General features: G+C 32.7%; 1 long non-coding RNA gene across 7 annotated transcripts; it reads right to left on the reverse strand.

Moving 5' to 3' along the window:
- Window positions 1-51: 51 nt before the first annotated feature.
- Window positions 52-13317, reverse strand: LOC115880043. 7 transcript variants are annotated; one of them, XR_004049794.1, is made up of 7 exons: window positions 13004-13317; window positions 9295-9413; window positions 8977-9178; window positions 2450-2533; window positions 1435-1638; window positions 322-916; window positions 52-242 (listed from the first exon to the last, which is right to left on the reverse strand). It is a non-coding gene; the product is annotated as an uncharacterized LOC115880043 (long non-coding RNA). The 7 variants fall into 7 exon arrangements; XR_004049796.1 differs by lacking the exon at window positions 13004-13317 and adding an exon at window positions 10039-10053; XR_004049792.1 differs by lacking the exon at window positions 9295-9413 and having other exon boundaries at window positions 13004-13316.
- Window positions 13318-25667: the final 12350 nt, after the last annotated feature.

Consider the following 25667-nt stretch of genomic DNA (forward strand, 5'->3'; position numbering starts at 1 on the left):
ACATTACAATATAAACACTAATTAAAATTATTAAATAAGTTCTCTTTTGAGAACTTTACTGTTCTTTTTTATTTCAATGTCTAACAACCCTTTTTTTCTTTAGCTTATGTTCTTCTCTGTTTTGAATACTACTACTTTGAATTTTGCCCATCTCCATATTACAAAAGAACAGCCTTTTGTCTAGTAAATTAATATCTTCCCTTTTCTTCTGTTTCTTTGTAACCATCAGTTTTGTTTTGAGACTGAAAAAATATCTAAATATATTGAATTCTCTTAAAAGTAATAAAAAATTCAAAAACACAATGAAAGGTTAGTACTTACAATACCAGTACTCCTATTAGTTTTAGACAATCTATCACCATCATGTTTTTTAATCCACAATGCTCTTCTCATTTTTACATTGATTGAATATATTATTATCTTCCGTTTTTGCTTTTTGTATACGTGGACCTCCACCAGTTAGTCAAAATATATTTTAATATTTGATTTTCTTTTACATAGTATTTATACATATGTTGTAAGCTTTCCATACAAATTAGAAAGCCCAAAAATCCCGTTTTTCTTTGTGACTATGGTTGGTCTTTTAAAGTAAGTCCAATAATATACAATTTAATTATCTCAAAATTATTAAAAAGTATGTTGTTCTTATATTTTTGATAATTTTTTTATATGAATATTTTGTAAATCCATTCTGAGAGTTAAAAATATCAAAAATATTGTTGAAAACTAAATGGAATTTAGAGGCCTCCTAAGAAAACTCTGGGCCAGTTTATGTATCCCTTATAAAATTCTATGTTTTCGGCGAATAAAATGACAATGTTAAAGCAAAGGATAGTAGCAGAAGATTGGATTTTTGTGTGGCAGGTCCTTTTAACATTCTTTCAAAAATACTTTGTACTGGTTCAGCTAAGGAAGCCTAAAAAAACATATATTATCTCTATTAATGTTATATCTCTATAATATTATTATTAGTCTTTTTTAGACACATCCAAATTCACTAAAGGGTTTTAAAATTTAGACCTGGCCTTGTCATGGAAATTAGAACCTTCCATTAATCGTATTTATGCCACTGTCATATGGATTAGTGTATCATTCACAAAATTAGACCAGAACTAAATTTAAAACTTGTTAATGAATCTTGGGGACAGATTTTGACATAATGGCTGTAGGACTAAATTATTAAATGGCCGATAACTTTACATTATTATAGTTCCCCTCCGCCCGCCACTCAAATATATACATAAAATAGTGTGTCCAAGATAATAATTACAAGCACTGGGATCTCAGAAACAGTAAGAGATACAGCTTCAATTATTAGAAATTGTTTTTAGCGATTTTTACTTGATTTTTATATTTTTTTGGATCCTCACATATAACCTTTGACTTATAACCATTATGTTTTTAAAATGTCACCCTGCATACCTATATTCATACCTGAATGGTCAATTCAGTTGATTCACTTATCAAAGATTTTTCTTTTAAGTAATCAATTAACTGATGCATTGATATTATTTTATTTTTCAATCTTCTAAGACCTATTTGTAAAGTATGTATTTTTCATTTTCTTTGTTTCCAAATTTTTACAAGACTTAAATTTCTACATAATATCATTATAATGCCTCATTAACATACTTCTTTCTGAAATTAAAATAACTTATGCACAATTTTACTTAAGATACAGGGTGGCGCCTCTTAAATGCTACCAAGGAGAAAGAGTTTGTATTGAAATTAAATTTTGGGAGTATATGTAGGTTAATTTAGAGCATTTAAACATATAAATGTGATAAAATATGTGTTTTTTTAAAATATGGAGTTCTACAGGGTGTCGCCAAAAAAGTTACACAACAAAGTTTTGTTTTTTGGAATGGGACACCTTATATATTATTTGATTTTCGGATTCTATGAGAAAAATAAAGGTGAATTTCATTATTGGACTAAAATGTAATTTTATTCCCTTTTATTTGAAATGAACACAGCAAGTTCCCTTTTATTTGAACACCCAGAATACTATTCCGATCTTTTAATTGCAGTGTGCATTCATCAATTAATAGAATGCTTAAGGTCAAATTTTAATTTGGTTAAATATACAATGAGTAAATTTCCATCTAGGTAGCTGTTATTGAAATTTAAAGTTTATTCATTATTTTCACCAAATGTGAAATATGACAAGCCTTACATTTTAGACATATGCTTCTTTAACAAAACTCACTTTTATTTCTTTCCTAGAATCCGAAAATCAATTAATATATAGGTGTTCCATTACAAAAAAAAACTTTGATGCATAACTTTGGGGACACCGCGCAGAACTCTTGATATTTCTATAAAATGCTTTCCATTATCCTACATATGCTCCCAAAATTACATTAACGATAAAAACCACCGTTCTCTTTGGAGCCTCCGCGTCGTAGGAGAGGCACCACCTTGTATATAATGTAGAGGTAATTTTTACCTTTTTCTGATACTTTGACGACTTTCTTGAGATAATAAATATCCAACTATTGAGAGATCAGAAGATGAGGATTGTCTTACTATGCTGTAAACAAACAAAAAAACATTAATAATTAATTTTTCAATAAAACCTATTTTCGTTTTTAATTTTTTCCTAAATACTAATAATTTCCTTCTATAGTATTAAATTTATCATTAAGCGAGAATGTTTTCTAGTGCAAAACAAAAGCTCACTCATAGAAAATATATGTAAACAAAAATTATGTAGTTTATGATCTTATAATGTGGAAGATAATTATAAGATCAATCGACTTACCTTAGGAAGGTTGATCATAATTATATGAGCAGTCCCGTCGAAATATTACAAAAACACCATGTAGTTGTAGCTTGCTGCACGATTTCGGTACGACGTTTAAAGAGCTGAAAATAAAAAACCCCTTTGCGTCACCTGACGCATGCTATCAATCTCAGTGGTTGGAAGTACGTGGCGAGATTGGCCCCTAATTTGTATAGGGTGGGTTTTACTCTCTAACAATTAATAAAAAATACATATATTTGGGAGAGGATTTTGTAATATTTCGACGGGACTGCTCATATAATTATGATCAACCTTCCTAAGGTAAGTCGATTGATCTTATAATTATATTTCGCAGTCCTGTCTCATATTACAAAAAACACCATGTAGATGTTTAAAGAAAATTAGGGCCAATCATATAATTATTATAATAAAAATATTTTGCATAATTTAAACACATATTACAATTATTGCAAAAAAATATTTTATTAACTTTTGAAAATATCTAAAAAGAAAAACCCTTAGACAATTGGAAATTACAATTGAACCAACCAACACAGTACAATTAATTAAATAATGTAAACTTGTAACACTTAACTATAATTAATAAATTCAAGCACTATAAACTAGTGAAAAGAGGAAATCATATTTTTATACCCGCCCCCGCCAGAACAGCCTTTGCAAAGGTATCAGACGAAGCTATAATAGGTTTATTATAAAAAGAGCAAAAAAACGGTGGATTTTTTCGACCAACCCGCCACTTTCCGTATTACCTCAATGTTAGCCCCAGCTAAGCTAGCTGTGGACACTGCCGAAAGCTTAATGCTATAGCCTGTATATAATGCTATATACTTCGAGATAATACTAATTTGATCCAACGACTAATTGTCTGTGAAGTAGCTGCGTGAAACGGTTTTTTAGTCGTTAAAACAAGGTAATCAAGACCAATTGGTCGATTTTTTTTTTTTTTTTTTTGCGTATATATTTCTAATGTGGAAGCCAAACACAAGTTTAAATTGTCTCTATAGAAAGGCAAAAATAGAACCGGTTGAGGTGTATTTTTTCCTGACGTTTTGATCCTTTCTATTAATCCATCTATTAAAATTTTGATACCCTCTTCCGTCTTATTTATATTAGTAAGTTTTATCTTTGTTAACGTCTGCATTCTGTGCGCTGAAATCAGAGCCAAAAGAGTGACTAATTTTAATATAATGTTTTCCAGAGATAGACTTTCTAATGGATACAAGTCTTTGAGGTACATAAGGACTGGATGAGGGTTCCAAGTATTTGAATATCTGGCTCGGGGGGTTTAATATTGTGCAACCCTTTTAAAAATCTACGAATAAGATCTTCATCAGCCTTATGTATTGGTAAGACTAAGGTTAATGCGGACTTATGCGTGTTAACTAAAGAATAAGGACCACTTGTTTGGAAAATTTCATTTAAAAAAGTTATAACATCTCCTAACACATAATTATAAGGACTATTATACCTATGAATACAAAAACTCCACCATTTTCGGTGGACGCTATCATATTGTTTTAAAGTTTGTGTACTAATGGAAGAAATTATTCCACTCATACCAGATTCTGGAAATGACCTCTCTAAGAATGCTTTCCTGATATAAGCCCTGCAACCAGGATAAGCTTCCTCCATAACGGATGTAGTTGCCTAGTAGAAGAAAGTAAGAGTTCTTTATTGGGCCCCACAAAAAAAGGTTCTGCAATTAACATTTGATGGAAAACTGGGAACCATGGTTGCCCTTGCCAGTTTGGTACCATCAATATACCTTTTGCCTGGTCATTTTTAACTTTTTTTAAGACTTTAACTACCAGAGAAAATGGAGGAAAAGCATAAAATGAGAGGTCCTTCCATGAAATTGTATTGTCTATTCTTAAAAGAACATTCAGATTATTTTTATGATTGGTAAAAAATTTCAAACAATTAAAAGCCCCTAATAACTCTAAATAATTTATATGTTTATCCGAGTCTGTACTATCCCAGAAACCATTAGTTTTTTCCCCTTTACAAACTCCGCCCCATCCGACCTTTGAGGCATCTGAATAAATCTCTAACTGATAATCAATATCACTAATGGAAAAACTACTGATTTTCAAGTTATTTAACCACCAATTCAATTCGTCAATAACTTTGTTCCCAATTTTCATTTGTTTCGAGTAATTGCCTTGCGAGTCCAATAGTGCTAGAAATTTTACTCTTTCTAAAATCTTAGTGTGCATCCAACCGTACTTAACAGCAGGACATGCCGCAACTAACATACCTAAGACTTTAGCAAATGTCAAAATAGAACAAAACGTTTTTCTAAGAATGTTTTTACACGCTGTTAAAATTTTATTAACTCTATCATCAGGCAAAGTCATTTCCACTTTAACTGTGTCAAAAATAAAACCTAAATGTTGACATTTACGTGATGGAATGAGTCTACTTTTTTTTCCCAATTTATTATAAAACCTAATAAACAAAGAGTTTCTTGCGTTTTTGCAACATGCTGCCGACAAATTTCTTCACTACTGCTGATTACTAAAATGTCATCCAAATAAATAACTGATATAACACCTTCTTTTCTAAGATGTGCAACCACCGGTTTCAGAAGCTTTGTAAAAATGAATGGTGCTGTACTTAGGCCCACGGGCAATATAAATCGACTTTTACCCTCGGGCTTTGAAATCAGAAAAAATCGATAAAAATTCACCTTCACAGTGATTACAAGGAGAGATGGCTCCAATTTGTAATAGCTCCTGAATTTTTTTACCTACTATGTATTTATCCGTTTGGGTAATATTACTTTTAGGAACAAAGTCCTGCCTAGGCATACTACAAAAACGAATTTTGCAACCTTTAATCCAGTTAAGAACAACTGAATTTGCCTTAACAATAGATTCCCAGTTGCCAACAAATTTATATAATCTACCAGCATATTGTACCTCTATTTCCTGGAACGACCCGGGTACACGTTCCTGATTCGGACAGTGTGTCTGTATTTGCTACCCTCCTCCTTCTTCCGTTTCTTCCCTCTCTGAAACTTCCAGTTTAAAGACTCATTTCCTTGATTTTGACTCCTAACCTTCCTTCCCGGGCGCTGAGGTATTGGTCTTTTTAATCCCAGGCCTGCTCTCTGCATTTCTTTAGAAAATTTTTAGATTTCTTGTCAACTGGGCATGTTTCGCTGACCTTTCTTGCTGCTGAATCAAGAAAATTCACCATTAAATATCGCCTATGGATTGATATTTTATAGTGAACGTCCGCCAATATTTTTGATGAGTCCACTAAGCTTTGTAGAATTTCACTGGTACCATTCGCTTCTTGCTGAAGTTGACTTTCAATTGGCTTGACTAAGGCACTTATTCCTGCCCCAATCTGGTTTTGTATATGCAAGAAAAAATTATCATGACGGATGACAGCCTCTGTAAGGACCACTGAAACTTCTTCATTTTTCGGTTATAGTTTTCGGTTATAGCATGTTTGTCCATCAGTTCTTTCCGACTGTCCGTATTTAAGCCATTTTTTAGAATTGACAGCCAATACGTGGCTGTCTCTTCATTTACGGGAGGCCCCGTTTTGACAGATTTTATTGGATCCTCCCCAAACAGTCTCTAATTTTTGAGGTTCCCCGCTGGTCCTCATTTATTACTGCTTGAGTAACTATAGGATTAGTATCTTTTTGCTCCTCTTCCTCCGATCCCAAAACATAGGAAGAACAAGAACTTATATCTGATGAGCCTGTAATAAACGTACGTATGTATTAAGGAGCTGTGTTTTCAAAAATTTCAATAGCTGGGTAGCATTGGCCCTTAATAAACAAAAAAATAAAAATTATTCGGGCACATTCTCGTTTTTCGAGCCTGCACACAAAAAGCGGCAAACCAAAGTGGCACACAAAGGGTGGCCAAGTTTTTGCATCGTTGATCACAAAGGTGACAACTTAAGTAAACCCTATTAATTAACAAAAAAGTGTGTCAAAACAATGGGTAAACGCAAAAACTCTCTTATTCGATAATTTTTAAATATCATCAACGGATTTCGAGCTTGCACACAAAAAGCGGCAAACCAAAGTGGCACACAAAGGGTGGCCAAGTTTTTGCATCGTTGATCACAAAGGTGACAACTTAAGTAAACCCTATTAATTAACAAAAAAGTTTGTCAAAACAATGGGTAAACGCAAAAACTCTCTTATTCGATAATTTTTAAATATCATCAACGGATTTCGAGCTTGCACACAAAAAGCGGCAAACCAAAGTGGCACACAAAGGGTGGCCAAGTTTTTGCATCGTTGATCACAAAGGTGACAACTTAAGTAAACCCTATTAATTAACAAAAAAGTTTGTCAAAACAATGGGTAAACGCAAAAACTCTCTTATTCGATAATTTTTAAATATCATCAACGGATTTCGAGCTTGCACACAAAAAGCGGCAAACCAAAGTGGCGCACAAAGGGTGGCCAAGTTTTTGCATCGTTGATCACAAAGGTGACAACTTAAGTAAACCCTATTAATTAACCAAAAAGTTTGTCAAAACAATGGGTAAACGCAAAAACTGTCTTATTCGATAATTTTTAAATATCATCAACGGATTTCGAGCTTGCACACAAAAAGCGGCAAACCAAAGTGGCACACAAAGGGTGGCCAAGTTTTTGCATCGTTGATCACAAAGGTGACAACTAAAGTAAACCCTTTTAATTAACAAAAAAAGTTTGTCAAAACAATGGGTAAACGCAAAAACTCTCTTAATTTTAGAATGTTAATAGTCAATTGATAAGAATTTGAAACGTAAACAAAAACATTCTCGGTTCAGGTTTGGTTCAGGCGATCGATAAAAAGAATATTTTTATACTATTTATTTCTCGTCGCCTTCCGCACAAAAAACAAAAATTTTTTGCCTATAAAGAGTCTTCTACATGCAAAATTTAAATGCCTAAATGGCTTTTATGGTCTTGTAACCCAACACTTTGCCTTCAAAAACAAAAAGAAAAATTAAAAAAACATCTAGATCTAAAAATTAACTTTCACTACTGCTACTCCGGGCTAATTCCCGACGTAGCTTCTTCAAAACCTTGTCGATTTTGGCTTTACTACGGCGTTTTCTATTTTCACTATACTTTCCCATTATAGATAAGTGTACAATTTCCAAAACACACTGATAACAAACAATTTTTGAACACTCACTACAAAACGATCTGCGCCTTATCGTACGACAAACCACACTGAGATTGATAGCATGCGTCAGGTGACGCAAAGGGGTTTTTTATTTTCAGCTCTTTAAACGTCGTACCGAAATCGTGCAGCAAGCTACAACTACATGGTGTTTTTGTAATATGAGACGGGACTGCGAAATATAATTCCAAATAACATATCCTTGACAAAACATATAAAATAAAAGATAGCTATGTTAATTATACAGGGTTTCTGGATATTCGACCGATAAAGCTTGACAATGAGAAGCAACAAGTCTCGTATTTTTATAAAAATTAAGATAGGGAAGTAAACCCATAAAGTGCTTAATTAATAAGATACAAAGTGATATTAGTAATGTTATATTACGTTATATTGTTCTATTAAATATTATAACAGCTTCCTTGAAATCTATTACTGCTAATGACATAAACAAAGTGTCCCCTTTTCTGCAAGAAAGATAGAGATGTCAATTTTTAAATAATTAAGACGGCAAACAAAAGCAGAAAAAATGTTATTTTGAAAAAGCTCAATGTGTCAAAGTATCCCGTCTACTATAGTTACGTCAAAAGTATGATTAAGAATGTATTTAGATTTTTTACCGCAAAAATTGTGTCTACGAAATTTCGCGTCTCTATTTTTTTAAAGAAATACCTGTCAAAATTAAACTTACTATTGTGACACCCTGTATGTTAAAAAGTATTTACTTCGCAAGAGGGTGTACACCTGTATTCAATAAGGCACAGTACACTACTTGACAATAATAGTTATAATGAGAGTATTTCATTTAAAATATATTACATACTAGTTGAAGCCTGGCGCATCCGCCACGACATCAGGAAAAAAAATACTTTTTATTTTTTTTTTATTAAATGAAAAACAAAAAATCCGGCGATGACAGTTTTTAGAAGAGCCAATTAGCTATCTTTTAGTAAAAAAGCAACTTTCTAGAGCAAGTCGTTACTTCAGTAGAGGCGACACAGATAAACATTAGCATTTTATATTATTATTATATTATTATACTTATACCTTATATATTTTTACCTGTATGATAAAGCCCCAGCAAAAATGGTACTATCTATTTGAGGCTCAGAATTTGGTCTTATTTGCCTTCGATCAGTTAATTCGGCGATCATAATATTGCTCTTATCAAAATCATCAGAACAAATTTGGACACACGTTAGTTTGATTTTTCAAATTCAAGAGTGAAATCGATCATTGTCTAAGCTCAGTATTTATAGGAACGCTACAAAAGTACTATTGGTTACATATGCAACACATATACATATTAAGTATTATAAATCTATTTAATAATATATGTAAAATAATAAAAATATGTGGTAAAAAAAAGGAAAAATTAACCTAAAGGAAAAATTTTCCAAGGTTTATTTTCCTCTATTTAAAACACCAGATATGTACTGTGAATTGTGTGTGTGTGGGTGTATAGGTAAGTGTGGGTAAAAGTGTAAAGGGTTCCAAAACTAAAAAAAAATATCATAAATGAAAGAGTAAAGAATTATCATAAGTAAGGCTTATCATTATCATTCAAAACAGTGCATATTTTTTAAGTACTGAAGCATCATTATAATTTTATTTATTTTATTAATTTTTTTAATTTGAATTTTGAATACCTATATCTAAACCTTACCTATTATGTAATTACTTATAGAATTTTTATAATAAATAAATAATAGATCAATCATATGTGTTACGGTTAATATCTAAAAAACCTGCTAATGTTAACTAGAGTTCAATAATATTAATATTTAGATTGCAAAAACAGTTTTCTTTCAACATTGGGGGAGAAATGTGGAAATTATCTAGCCAAAGTCTGAAGTAATTATAAAAATTAAATGTCTTTAATTGAACATTAGCTAACTTTGTCATACTAATTTAACATACATATAGGTTTGATGATGTTCAAATCGTGTTCAAATTTCAGGTATTAACTACCTATAACAGCAACAGCTGTTTTATTTCAGCAGATATTAGCAATAACATACACAATTTTTAAGATATTTATAGCGGTTTCGAATGTTAGTTGGTACTTAGATATATAATATAAAAAAGGTTTTTAAATGTTAAGTTGAGAACAGCCAGTATTACCCGTGAGCATTTTTTACCACCAACTGTAATGCTGGATTCAGGGTTCCGTAGCCGTAAGACGTAAGACGTAAGGGATATCGACCTTCACAATCACATGATTGCGTTCATAGATCTCCGTATGCCGTAAGCCGTATGCCTTAAGACCATAGACAAACTAACAAAAGCAAGACTTTTCAAACGATTGAGGAAGTCGAATTATTGTTTTTGCGCTGGCCAGTTGAGTCAGAATTCATCGCGCAGTCGCACTCGTCAAACCTAACCTAAATAAAACGAAAAACGTTTTTGCCTTGAACGAACTGTTGAATTCCTGATTTTGCGTTTTGATTGGTTATTACTATTATTTTATTAGCGTACAAAACGAAAACAAGTAATGTAATACATTTTACACTTATGAAGAGCATAATAATTACTGTGATTATACATATTATTGTGATTACATCGCTAACGTACACAAACCGAAGGTCCTACAAATTGACTGTAAGTTATAAGAATCTTTATCTTTTAAATCTTTTATGATTTGAATTTTCGTGCTTTATATTTTATAATAGACTCTAAATGTTAATATTTTTTAAATTCTTGTGGAAATGTGAAGTTTATGTTTTTGTTTTATATTTGAAAAGTTGTATATTTTTAAGATGTTTCTTGTTGTTCCTATTATCAATATTATAATATACATAATTATTTTTTTGTACCTTTTGAAGAATAATGCTTTTATTTCGTTTGCCATATAACTGTTGTTTTTTTTATCATCTTTTTGTTATTTATTAAAATAACGAAAGTCAAATAACGAAAACGTATTCCTCTTATTAAAGAGGAATACGTTTTCGCTTATTTGACTTTTTGTTTTTATATCTGTTACGTCCAGAAATTATTGTTTATTTTACCGATGGAAATGGAAATAAATGTATTTGATTTTTAATAAACGCTTATTAATTAAACATCCTTTTACAAAATACCCAATCCATAAGTAAAACATCCTCGTCTAAAAGACTACTACAAAATACACAATCCATAAGTAAACCGTCCTCGTCTAAAAGGCCAGTTGACGCAAGCGCGGTAATAAACTCTTATCAAACTTGTTGCCGTTTTGCAGTACAGCGTTGACGCGTCTTGCTTTTGTTAGTTTGCCTATGCTTAAGACGTAAGAAATGAACCAATTTTAATTCTTACGTTACGTCTTATCGAATCGGGTGTTGTCGGCTAGGTTCGGTGGTACTCGGTAGCTATTTCCAGGGGGGTGATAGTGAAATAGGAAAATTGGAAACAGTCATTAGTGTCATTCCTGTCATTCTCCTCACGACAAGTATGGCCGCCTAGACAAGGACAGCATTGTTTTTGTCTAACTATTGTCTAACTTCACAGTTTAGAATTGACAGATTTCAGTTTCAGAGACAACTTCAGATTTGTTCTAGAACAAATTCGAAAATATTCGACGCCATTTTAATTCATTCCCTTTACTTTCGTTTTGGAAGTTCAATTTAATATTTCGGTTGAAATTTATAAATATAATGGTAATAAAGTATATAAAATATATATTACATGAAGAATCCTGGAGAAAACGACGTTTCTGCAGTAGTAGGTATGTCCCATGTATATGAAAAATAGGTAGTAAATAAACACTGTTTTTACATTTTTTAGATGCAAGAAAATGGTGTTATAATATCTTTGATCGGCGATTTTTCTGAAAATGGAAGCAATTTACAGCAAGGTAAGATCATTTTTAACTATAGCCAACATTAGTTATCTCCAGTATGTGCGACTTATTGTCAATAATGCACAATAAATCGGACTGATAATCTCCTTATGTTATCCGACTAAAAGTCTCTTTTTGCTTCTTTTTGATTTATAAGCCAGGCCTCTTTGAGAATAATGCACGCTTTTTTAAACAGTATATTTATATTTTATACCTATTGATATTTTTACATTGTTAATTTTAGTATAAAAAAAATTGTTTTTCTGTTTTCAGGTTTTTGTATAAGGCTCCCGTTTTCATGTTCGTGTGTCCGTTTTCTGTCCTTGAAGTCTGCGAATACGTGTGTTTATTTACAAATTACTGTAAGTCATGCTTATACCTTAACTAATTTACGTTAAAAGTACATATAATTAACTAATTGGTATTGAAACAATACAATCCTCTATATTTTTATATTTATTTAGTCACGTTGTTCCATATTTCAAATAAATATATGTGAATAAATAATTTTTGGTTTTATTTATGAAAAGTAAAAATACAAAAAATACATTTGAACTGAAAGAGGACCCGCCATTGAATAACCGCAAACGGAAATGAAAATTAAGCCATCATGTCCTTATCATGTCAACCTGTCAATTGGAAAATTAGTTCTCCAGACGACAACGAAGGCTTTCGGTGGCGTATCGTGTTTCCACGATTTAACACAGAGTTGACACTTCTTTCTAGTTAATTATTTTATGGCTATTTCTACAACTTTTATAAAATATTTCACAGATATTTCACTTCGGCAACGAAAATATAATTGTCCGTGTCCATTTTAGTTCAATTAAATTAATAATAACAAAATAAATAAGGAGTATTATAGTTTTATTCACAACATTCACAGCCCAAACAACAACATAACCTATTAAAAACGGTAAAGCGCACGCTTACGATGAAGTTATCGTTACGTCTTACGGCAACTATGAATGGCTTTCCTTGCGTCTTAAGTCTTACGGCTAACGATATGGCTTACGTCTGACGGCTACGGAACTCTGAATCCAGCATAACAGCGAAATGGACAAATACTTAAAATAATTGACTTAAAACGTAGATCGGTTTTGCCAAGGTTTTGCCTGAGGTCTAACTGAGGATAAGTCTAATTTCACAATCAAAAACGCCAGCAAATAAGAAAATATACGTATTTTTGTAATAATCTACTTATAACTAAAAGTACTTAGATACGCTACTGTAAAGGCATTGCTAAAGGTAAAAAAATTTAATAACACTTACCGTCCAAATATCAATCAGGAGTTAGAATAGTCCGCCTTTAACAAACTATGCACTGGCGAACCATTGTAGATAGTTAAAAAACTACTTTAAATAGTTTTCTTTGCAATAAACACTAATAATTATTCGAAAGTTGTCCGAAATCCACAAACACTTCCAACGGTCGCAGAAAACTCGCAACAATGCTCCGTTGGACAAAAGTTGAATGAATACGTCAAATGTCAGCGTAATTTCTACAGATTCCGACAATTCGTAGTAAAAATTAATCCGTAGCGATGCCGGATTGTCTTAGTAATTTCTCTAATATATTTTAATCGTAATTTTAATATAATTTAATTAGAAAACTAATAATGATTTCAAAGGTATAATCCTAGTATAATTAATGTATTATAATTAAAATTATATATCTACACAAATATTTAGTCTAATGACCTTGTAATGACAATAGCATTTAGAACTCAAACCGTAATCAGCCGAAATCTACCACCGGTCATTTAAAATTGGCATCATCGATTTTTGTGCAACACGGTTCGTGATCGCGGTAAAATGTAAATTGTTTCGTCTCCTTTTATTTAGATGTCTTTGATTCGAACCCACTACCTTGAGATTGGTAGACGAGAGCCTGTACCTCTACGCCACCGGGCACCTTATTTTGTAACTTCACTGATTTAATATTTTATAAAAGTAATATTCTTCTTCGGCTTGTTGCTTTACTGAAAGTCTTCTAGTAAGGATTTGTAATTGATTTTTGTAGCTAAATCTGTTTCGATTGAGAGTATTGCTAAAGCAGACAGCCGGTTTCTCTTCATACTGTTTTTTAAGTAGTTTTTTATAATTTTTAATTTAGAAAAACTTCTTTCTCCGGAAGCTCTACTTACAAGCATAGTTAACATTGTTCTAATAACAATATAAAAATTGGGATAGATGTCTTCCAAATCATTTGTAATTATTTATTGAATCATCTGATTGGCATCTCTAATGGAGTTTGGTAGATTAGGCATTAAAAGTTGTAGTTCGTCGTAAAGTTCATAAGATTCCATGTCTTTGCTTTCTCCATCTTGAAGTACTACACTTAAATCATTACAGCCATTCAAAAGCTCGTTATTTGGCAAAGATTTTAAATTATTTGTGTCGTACAAGAATCCAAAATTGTCGTAATATTCAGTGAATGCAGTAAATCTTGTGTGTCACGCCGTCAACCATTGTAATAAAAAAATCAATTCTTCTGAATCTACTTTCGGCGGAAGCAATAGTATATATATATCAAGGAGCAACGGTTCTATCTTTTTGTTAGTCTTTACTTTTGTGATGTGTGGCACATCACGAAAATGATGTTGCGATTTCTCAAAATCGCAATTCAAGCGCCGTGCTCAAAAGCAGCAGCAGTGGTATACTCCTTTTTATTTTATTCAATGGCTCTAACAACCTAGTATTTAATATTTTTGCGATTTTCGTTCTAACTTTAACACAACCCCCTTTCGTCGAACCCCCTTCCAGTGGGGTGATTCCCCTACACCTCCCACCCGCCTCTGGATGATTAATTATGGCGCGATGAATATGCATGAATGGGCTCGGGATGCCGAGGCGGCTCGTTATGCGTTATCTGAATACTAAATACTTACAAAACTCCCCGTATTATATATGTACGAATAACATAGGGCCTCGTTTTATATTATTGTATTCGGTTAAATGGGAAAGCGGAGGGTACTCCGGAATAAGTTAAAAGTTGTAAGAGAAAGAGTTATGGCGGAAAGGAGGAAGAATTAGGAAGGTATTAGTGTTAAATCGTGGTAAAGTACACAATTACAGCTCTTGAGACAACAAGTAGAAAACCTCCTCTACATATAACGTTTTACATTACGTTTTTCCTGTTCAGACAAAGCAAATCAAGTAAAAGTAGCATATAGTGCGCACTATGTGCGTATATTGGAAGTGAAACTTCTTCTAACTTCCGTCTATCTGTCTGTCCGTCTCGGGACCTCTATCCACATGCCGAGTTTGGTTTGAATCGACCCATAATTAAGAAACATCCTGATGATTTCGTCCATTTAGAGGCATCGGTTGCCTCTAAAAAAAAACGCCGAGAGCGTCATCCTGTAGCCTTTAGCATAATTAGGGACGCCCAATTATGCCGAAATCGATCCACATTTTTCTTCAATATCAAATCCTTAGTCCCACCCTGATGAAGATGTAAACAAAAACCAAATTTGGTCGCGATCGGACGACATCAACTTTTAAAGTTTCTGACGTGAAAACTGTCACAGTGACACGTGTCGTACCAATACCACCTCGTACACGGTCAAGTTGGCCTTGGTTCAATCTATCGACATACCAAATTTCATTTAAATCGGACGATTTTTTTATTTTATTCACTGCTGATGGGGTTTCGTAGAACACGAAACGTCGTCAAAATATCATGAAAAGATGGGGCTCCTCGAGCCAGATATACATTCCGAGTTTCAGCCCTATAGCACAGTTTAAAGAATATAAGTATATCAGTTGACCCACTCTTCGCCCGTATCAAAATTTCTCCCGCCGCTTCCCGCCTCTCTTGTAGACTAGGGTCAGTCTACATCCGTTGCTCGACGTGTACACAGCGTTCCAAGTTTATTTTAGTTTTGTTTTCGGTCCGACGCATAGGGTGAACCAAAAATAGTGTTTTAGTTGTTTTGTTCGAATTCTGAATAAAATGTCTACTAGAAATATTTGTGCAGTGGATGGTTGTGAAAGTAGAATGACAGACAATATATCGTTCTTTAGGTGCCTAAAAGATGAAGGAAGGTATGAGTTTATATATTATAGGATATTAAGTATATAATAATTAAAGTATTAGACATATTAAGTATATTATAATTATGGAAACCTAACTATGAATAAATTGTTTTAAAAATATACATATAAATTAAGAAAAGATTTTACTCGAAATATGCACAACATATTTATTTTTAACAATTAGTTTATTATTTTAGTAGATAATTTTAGAGTAGTAGTAGATACTTTACTATTATGTTTTGGATTTTGTAGTATTTACCGGTATGGCAAAGTACACATTAAATTATTTCTTAAGATATTTGCATTATTTTAAATAGCATGTTTTACTTTTTAGATGTTTGTATTTAACTTTAACTACCTACCTGGAAAGTCCAAATTTTATCGTCAGGTAATAAAAATACGTGCGTACAACTTGTTCTGCTATTGATACGTTTTTTAGAATTTTTACTAAATTTTATGTAACAGTAAATATAAAAATTGACGAGCACATGGAAAAAACGATGAGTATCCAGAAATGATAAATGTTCAGGAAACCGTTTTTTTTTTAATTCAAATTACGCATGTACAGGGTGTCCCACTAAGAATAGCTCTCGGCTGTATCTCGGAAATTATTAGCCGTAGGGCTTACGGAAAAAAAATATTTATGACTAAAGAGGCTATGGGAAATTGCTGGAAATTATTTTCAAGTTTGTAGAATGACCGCTAGGGGGCAACAAAAAATAAGAAAATGGAGTTTTTACACAATTTTGCCTAGATAAGGTGTACTATAAGTAACAGCTTCATAATCTTCAGTAAATTTTGAATATTTTTTGTTAGAACCATTTTCCCCTATCTACCAAAATGAAGTGGTGGGGGAAGGTTAGATCTGTTTTTATTTGAATATTAATAACTCTGGACTGAATGATCGGAATCCAACAAGCGAGGGCTCGTTTAAGAGAGCGTTTCTTACTCTATATTGTACCATATAAACAATAATAATAAGCTTTTGAACGTAGACGCTAGGGGGCGTTGTCTTACAATTTAACAAACATTGCGCGTTTTTTCAAAAAAAATTAAATGCAATAGTATATGTAATTTTAGCTGTTAGTAAAGAGTAGTAAAATCTTAAAAAGTCAGCGAAAACCGCATCTTGATAACCGCTTTCAAACCGAAGATATTAGCAAAATTATAATAAATACGAAAAAATAGGCCCTTAATTACATTATTTTTTTTAACACGGTTATAGTAGCCCTCTCGATTATGACCATTCTAATAAAAAATAAGATAGAAACGATTGCTTTATTCTAAAATCGACAATATACCAGAATACGATAAAATACCAGATGTATTAATATCTTATAATTAAGATATAAATGATAGTGAAAAAGAAACGACGCTCGACGCCTCAGTAAAGTCATGGTAGGCTTTGGAAAAAAGTTGCTTTTGACGTAATAGTATAAACGTCAAATTGTTATTAGATCAACATTTTGATAGTCTTAGCAGCGTTTTTTATCTTTTGATTGCTTTTTCAAATGCCAACAACTTCAACTTCTTCAAATAATAAAGGCATTTTGAAAAATCAATCAAAAGATAAAAAAACGCTGCTAAATCTATCAAAATGTTGATCTAACAACAATTTGACGTTTATACTATTACGCGAAAAGCAACTTTTTTCCAAAGCCTACCACGACTTCACTGAATCATCGTTTCTTGTTCACTATTATTAATATCTTAATTATTAGATATTAATACATCTGGTATTATGGTATTCTGGTATTTCGTCGATTTTAAAATAAACTAACTGTTTCTATCTTATTTTTTATTAGAACGGGCCTAATCAAGAGGGCTACTGATACTGTATTGTAAAAATAAGGTAATTAAGGGCTATTTTTTGGTATTTACTATAATTTTGCTAATATTTTCGGTTTGAAAGAAGATATCAAGATGCGGTTTTCGCTGACTTTTTAAGCTTTTACTACTCTTTACTACCAGCTAAAATAACACATACTATCGTATTTAATTTTTTTAAAAAAACGCGCTATGTTTATTAAATTGTAAGAAAGCGTCTACGTTTAAAACCTTATTATTATTATTATTATTATTATGGTATAATATAGAGTAAGAAACGCTCTTTTAAACGAACCCTCGTTTGCTGGATTCTGATCATCCAGTCCGGAGTTATTAACATTTAAATAAAGATAGATCTAACCTTCCCCCACCACTTTATTTTAGCAGATATGGGAAAATGGTTCTAACAAAAAAAAATCCAAAATTTACTGAAGATTATGAAGCTATTATTTATAGTACCCATTATCTAGGCAAAATTCTGTAAAAAATCTATTTTCTTATTTTCCATAGCAGTTGCGCCACCTAGCGGCCGTTCTACAAACTTGAAAATAATTTCCAGCAATTTCTCAGAGCCCCTTTAGTTATAAATATTTTTTTCCGTAAGCCCTACGGCTAAGACTTTCCGAGATACAGCCGAGAGCTATTCTTAGTGGGACACCCGGTACTTTTATATCCGAGTTTATATCGTTTTTCCCATTTTTAAATGCCTGTTTCTATGTGGCTGTTATCGATATTCCCGTTCATTTAGGTACCAAAAGGTGTAGCCCCCCCCCCTTTTGATACTTTCATTATTTTTCCAGTGTGCTCCTCAATTAGTAGTAAGAAATATGCAAATTATTATTATATTAATTAAAAAAATTAACTTATTATATTTATTTAGTATAATTTTTCATATGGGGTTTCCATATTAATTATTTATAATAATTACCCTATTAATTCCATATTCCAAAGAATTAGGATAGAATAACATATGTAAATTAGTTTTTTGTAAAATTAACATTAATAAATTAGTATTATAAGATAAAGTACTTAACTAAAATCCGTTTTTTATTTCACATTTCAATCCATATCGTATTTATATTTGTAAACAATGAGATGTTATTAAATAATAATAAGAAGAAAGTAAATAAATATTGATCAATTATTAAAGACGCCTAAAACTGTTAATCAATAAAACTAGTACTGTATTTTTATTCTTCTACTTGCTATATTAAAATTTCTTAGTATTTTTAGTTGATCCCTCGTAAACGGCTAGCGTTCTGAATGATAAAATAGCACTTCCGCTGCACCCGGTAAACGTACAAATTTTTTGTCACCTCGAAGGGTCACGGGCCGCCTTTGAAGTCAAAATAACAATAGAAGTCCTTAGAGTGGACCAACTGGTATGTATTCTTTAAACTGTGCCTATAGCTTACATAGGACCAAAGTTACAACGCTCCAAGATCGTTACCATTTTTGTGATGCTTGGCGACCTTGGCGTGACGCTTCGCGTAACGCTAGCTTGTGTGTCGCGATCTTGAATTTTTACTCCCATCGCGCGTAAAAAAGTTTCACTTCAAAAATGTCTCTAGGTAAAAACCGTTACCGTTCTCGAGATATATGGAATATGTAGAATGTAGAATGTAGAATCTAGAATGGTAGAGTGAGTGTGAGGGGGGCTAATCACCGTAATTTTAAAGATCTATTGTACACCCCTTTCTTGAGCTATAACTCATCATAAAATCTATAATTCATCATACATGGGGATTTTCATAATGTAGGGAGGACAGGGTATTTCCCGTCGTCCTCTGACACCAGATCTTCTTTGAATGTGGTAGACAATGATTCAGTATTAAAACTTTTCGAACTTCCATTGTCTTTATTTATTTTGCTTAGTACATAACGTTTCGGTCAGAAGTATCACCGACAGTTATCAAAACAGTTTACACTTGATAACGCTCAGTGATACTGACCGAAACGTTGTGTAAGCAAAATAAATAAAAAAAGTCCTAAATTCTTTTAGTTTTAAACAGATGTTCTTTCTATGAGGAGTGGACATCTACCTCCTACTACGGTATACACCCCTCTACGGTTGGGGTTTGGCCCTCCGTGACCTCCACAGTCGAGGAGCTTGCTTTCAGCTGAGGTATCCGTGAGGTGCAGGCTGGAAGATCTGTCTCGATTTTCTCCAACTCTCTAACTTGGTCTTTCTAAGGAAAGACCAAGGGGTATCAGGTCTAAGGACCTGATACTGGTGTTCCCTGGAATCTATAAAAGAGGATAATATATCTCTCTTCCTCTATTGCCTCTTTGAATTTGGGTTAAGTTTCTATCGTGAGGACCTGACCATGGCCCTCCTCCTTCGAGCTGATAACTCGCCAACTCGACGTCCTTACATTGGAGTTCTGGCAAAGCTGATGATATATTCCTGCTCTCCTCCCGGTGAAGCAGCTTTCCATCCTGGCTTTTTCTCATCTCCTCCTGAGCATGGTTCTCCTCCGAGAGGGTTCTCGCTCTCTCTCTTGCCCTTTGGTGGACATGCGCCAGGCTGTTTCTTGGTTCCTTTACTCTTCCCTTTTTCGAGAAGTGTCCTCTGGAGCAAATCCCTTCGTGGATATATGAAATATAGAAATAATCATGTTATCATTCACAAAAAATATACATGTTGAGTAGACAGTTACTTGACTGAAATGATACATTTGGAAATTATTTCTTTTAAGTTAATCATGATCTTTTTATAGAAAAATTATGATAAGAGTTTACTCCCTTGGGACAAAAACACTTCCAAAATTATTATTTCAGTCTAATGGTACGTACACATTGGCGCGCTGCGTCGCGAACGCGCGGCACGCGCTCACCGATTCACCTCTATTAGTACGTGTTTTCAAGCTGCGCACGCTCCGCGCCCAAACATCTAGCGGCGAACCATCTCCAGTCGGTTTTTCGACGCTCCGTTTTGTTTGTTCCAGCGTTGCCAGAGCTGGTACATTTGTACAGATCTGGTACATTTTGGAACCGTTTGTACCAAAGTACATTTTTTACATTTCTGGTACATTTTTTAACAGTAAACATTGATTACAACAATAATTTTTTGATTAAAAATCGGCAAATTACACTCCAAATATCGAAAGTTCAAAAAAATCGACAATTTTTCCCTTAGAATTTTTCCTAATACCGCTCATCACTAATTTCGTTTTCTACATCGCCGGTATCGCCCTCTATCAAATATAAGTCAAACTATATTCTGCCAACCCTACCAAGAATTCTTTTTCTATCTGTGGCTGACAGTCCCGAGACGACTTTGACTGATGCGCGATTTGTCTGGTACATTTTCGATCAAATCGATCAAAATCTGGTACATTTTTACCACAGAATAGTACAATTTTGGAAAAGTCTCTGGCAACGCTGGTTTGTTCGTTGTTCAATTGGGACGGCCGGTGAAGACAACGCACGCATTCCGCGCGCATTTATCAGTGACTATATGTATTTTCTTTGAATAAATTCCCTTTTTTGTGTTTTTCTTTGAATATTGTTTATTAATGGAGTGTTTAAAGAGTCGCACTACTCGTGATTAAAATTGCGTAGTTCTTCTCGGACGATAGAGACATGATTAACGACTAGACGAATGTTCGCGGGATTTCTATGGATCGCGGGATGTTCGTTAAAACAGTAAAAGTAACGCGCGGACAACGCTCGGCGCAGCGCACCAATGTATACGTACCATAATATCAATGTATATTCACATTCTATATTCTATTGTAAAAACGTAGATTTTTTCTTTCGGTAGCGTAATATTGTTAAAAACTATCCGCTTTAAGGGGGTATTTAGTAAATAAAGCATTTTATTCAGTGCAAGATTTTTTCTTAAATAGCTCAAAGGCTGCTCTCGCCGTCGGAAGTGGATTTTAGTTTGAATATTAAAAAAAAATATTTGTATATTTCTAAGATATATCTAGATTTAAGGAAATTATGTTAGTTTTTTCTACCCATAGTCAATAGCATATTATATTTATGTTTTTCTTTGTTTAGACGGGTTCCACGTTCATATGAACATTATTTGTAATTTTTTTACTGGAATGAATAAACTATTATCTATCTATAAGTTATTACCAAGGTTATTACTCTTCATCAATCGAACTAGAATTTTTCTTGTAAAAAAACTAGCCAATTTTCATTTTTTATACAGGGTGAGTCTTAATTAAGTGCAAATATTTTCAGGGCTGGTAGATCTCGATAAAAGAAACATATTTTCTCTTTACCCATTTTCAAATAAATCCAAAATAACCGAGTTATTTTAATTTGAAAATTTCCAAAAGAAGTATATTTTGCTAAAATTTTGAGAAAAATTGGATCTTTTCTGAATATCTTTTTTGTAAATTGAATCTGCTATCTATGTTGACATATTATCAACAAACTATAATATGTTTTTAATTTAAAACTAAAAAAATTTCCAAAAATTTTTCAAAAAAATTCCAAGCGTAATCCAATTCCAAAAAAAAACTCATAGCGTGTTTCTGGGGTTGAAATATACTACCCTTAAAAATATTTGCATTTATTTAAGACTCACCCTGTATATTGACGTTAGCTCAGAAATAATTTGGGAAAAAAATAGAAATTAAACTGTAAAGTATTAATTATCAACGTATACGAATCAAATTTAATAATTAGTCACAGAATAAAAGTCATTGACACAATGAAAAATTAATTTTGAATATACTATTGAAATATATCAGAAGATTCATATCCTTCAATAAGAAGAAGAGAGACAGCCGTTCCTACCAAGACAATTAGGCTGACATATACTTTTTTACTTTTTATTCTAATTCATTTAATTCAGTAAGTTGATTGTCAACCATCATAGCATACACATGTATTAAAACCATTTTTTTTGTAATAAATAAATTTTTAAAAAAGCATTTCTGAGTGTTCGAGAGTTATTTGGCGCAGTCGGGTAGGATACACAGACTTCCCGTATCGAATGTGAATCTTCGTTTTAACGATTGACTGTTTGTTCGCGAAAAAGTGGAAAGTGTACTGGCGGCTCTTCAAAAATAAAGAAACCGACCTCGTATTGGATCAATACACAATTCGCTCGAGCAGAACATCGAAGTTTGGAACAACATTGTCCAAATTTGCGAAGAAACCATCAGCGAAGACTACATCGCAGGCCTGGTGAATTTCTTCATAGAAAAGTATGCTTAGAATCGCTCTCATCATACTGTAAGTACAATTTATGGAAGAACTTTCTGAAATTTTTGAAAAATTAAGTTTTAACAAACCTTCAGCTGACTCTCAACCACCTTAACGAAATTTTACAAAGAAATTTAAATTCGAATATATACAAGATGACACAAACTTGAATTCAAAGCTGAATATTTAAATTGTCTGCCTGAATTCGACGGCAATCCGAACGAATTAAATAGATATATTTCTATAAGCGAATCGTTAATAAATAGTTTTTAATTAAAGATAATAAATAATTTAACTATCGATAGTTGTGCCTCGGTGGTACGAAAGTACTACCATTCCACGCAAGCCGCTATCTCGCGATGCGGGACTTAATATCTTACCGCTACTTTACGACAAGTCGTATTTATATACCCTGCGCTGTGCTCGACATTTTGTGGAAACGACCCAAGCTCACCTGATGATGGGGTAGGGCCCCGAAACCGGTAGTGACAGCAGGTTGATCCACACTATATCGAACACAGCGTGGAATTAATTTCTATATAAGAAGTTCAAGGCAAGAAACTCTTATACAATTTTATTAAATAATTTTTATGACCGTAGTAATCCAAATAAATTTGAAAATACTTATTTAATGAATTCTATAATTTCTAAGCTTAAGGGAAACACAAAAATAGTTGTAAGCATTCAAAATACAGCCGCATGGGAATATTTAAAAACTGTTTTAACCAGAAACTTTGCTGATCAGAGAGATGAGTGTTGTCTCAATAGAGATCTAGTAATGTTAAGGCAATCGCCAAATGAAAAACCACAGCAATTTTTCGATAAATGTTTAAATATTTTAAATTTACTATGTAGTTATGTTGACATTCACGAATCGACTACTGAGGCAAAAAACTTAAAGAAAAATTTATATCAGGATATAGCTCTAAAAACTTTCTTGTCTGGCTTACGAGAACCTTTGGGAACTATTATACGTTGCATGAAACCTAGTACTTTGGGAGAAGCTTTACAATACGTAATTTCTGAAGATAATATTCATTATTTTCAAAATTTTTCTAGTAACAAAAATATATTTAGGCCACCTGTGGCACATATACAACAATTTAGACCACAAATGCCACAAGTACCGCGATCTAATTTCGGTTCTTCTCAGAATTTACCTTTAAATTCGCATACTCAAAATAATCAATTTAGACAAAATACTTTTCCTAGCCAACCTATAAATATAAGGCCTAACCCTAACTATCAACAACTGAAATTTTTTACTAACTCCCAAGTTTTTAAAACACCTTCAAATGTTAATGTATTTAAACCTAATCCTGGACAAAGATTACCACCACCTACACCTATGAGTGTCTCTACTAGAAACACTACAAACCTAAATAGAGCGGGTCCGTCAACATCAAACCAATATAGAAATAATTTTTCTAACCAAAATCAAAATCGTAATTATTTTAGTAATGTTGGTAAAAATCCAAATATTATTGTCGAAGAACTGTTCAATACAGAGGCAGATCAAGAAGAAACATATGATCAAAATATTGAATACTCTGAGCCTCAAGATTACGAGGAATTTAATCTCAGTTATCAAGATATCAATGAAACCGAAATACAGATATTGATTCGAATGTTGACAGACAAAATTTTCACGAAACTCCTACTCCCAAGCAAAACACATAACACAGCAAATAATTTCATTAAACACAACAAATTCAAGTGAATTAGCATATTTAATTTTTCCTGAATATAATATAAAATTATTGATCGACTCTGGATCGACCAAATCATTTATCGATCCACAAATCGCTAATAAATTTTTCCCAAATTCAATAAAACTAGATCCGTTTATCGTAACTACGGTATTTCAAAAATCATCACATAAATACAGCGCTGAAATTCCAGCATCTCAAATTTTTAATTTACCGAAAACAAAATATCTTAAATTCTACTTATTTAAATTCCATAATGTTTTTAATGGGCTTATTGGTCTTGACATTCTTAAACTTTTACAAACCAACATTAATTTTAAAGACTTAAAAATTGAACTGCTTTTTCACCGAACTCAAAACCCAGTAAATTCTATAAATGTTTTACCGAGATCACAGCAAGTCATCAAAGTTAGAACTTTCAATATGGCGAAATTATAATTCCTCACGTGAAAATTCACAATTGTGAAATTGCTGAGAGTTTAACAATGGCTTATAATGGCGAAGCCATAACAACTGTTTTGAATAGCACAACTGACAATATTGTATTAGACTTCTCTGACCCTATCCAAGTTTACAAATTCGATAGAAAAGAAATCGATAATATCGATCTAAATTTATTTACTCAAAAATCCACCCAGCACTAAGAATAAAACTGAGAAATCGCCTTTAGATTTATACAGCGAAAATTTGTCTAATGTAAGTGATCCACCTAACGACGACAACTCTATGCACGTTGAACCCGACCTTGACCGTCACCGTGAGATATATGAAAATGCTGACGTTCCGACAATCCATTCTAACTCGGAAAAATCATCCTATCTTCGGTATACAAATATTAGAAACTGCTGTTAATTACGGGGCAAATCAATTATTTATTAGCTCAGTATTACACTCACCAGCAAATCCTAAAACAAAAATTTTATTTGGAAAAAAGAAACGTATTATTTTACAACTATCACAAAATAATTTAGAAAAAGTTTTCTTGCCAATAAGTTTGGCAAGAAAACAAAATTAAAGCAGATTAACACTAAACACAAAACGGTTTCTACTGACGCTCAAGATGGATAACTTAAAACGTCATCTTAAAAAACCTTTTAAATTTAAACCCTAAATGACTGATAATATTTATTTTCAGCATACCCGTAATTCTGGGGATGGAAGATAAAATAGAAATCAAGAACTTAGTGAAC

The sequence above is a fragment of the Sitophilus oryzae genome, unplaced genomic scaffold (genome assembly GCF_002938485.1).
Source record: "Sitophilus oryzae breed Bouriz unplaced genomic scaffold, Soryzae_2.0 scaffold_1614_pilon_pilon, whole genome shotgun sequence".
Taxonomy (NCBI): domain Eukaryota; kingdom Metazoa; phylum Arthropoda; class Insecta; order Coleoptera; family Curculionidae; genus Sitophilus; species Sitophilus oryzae.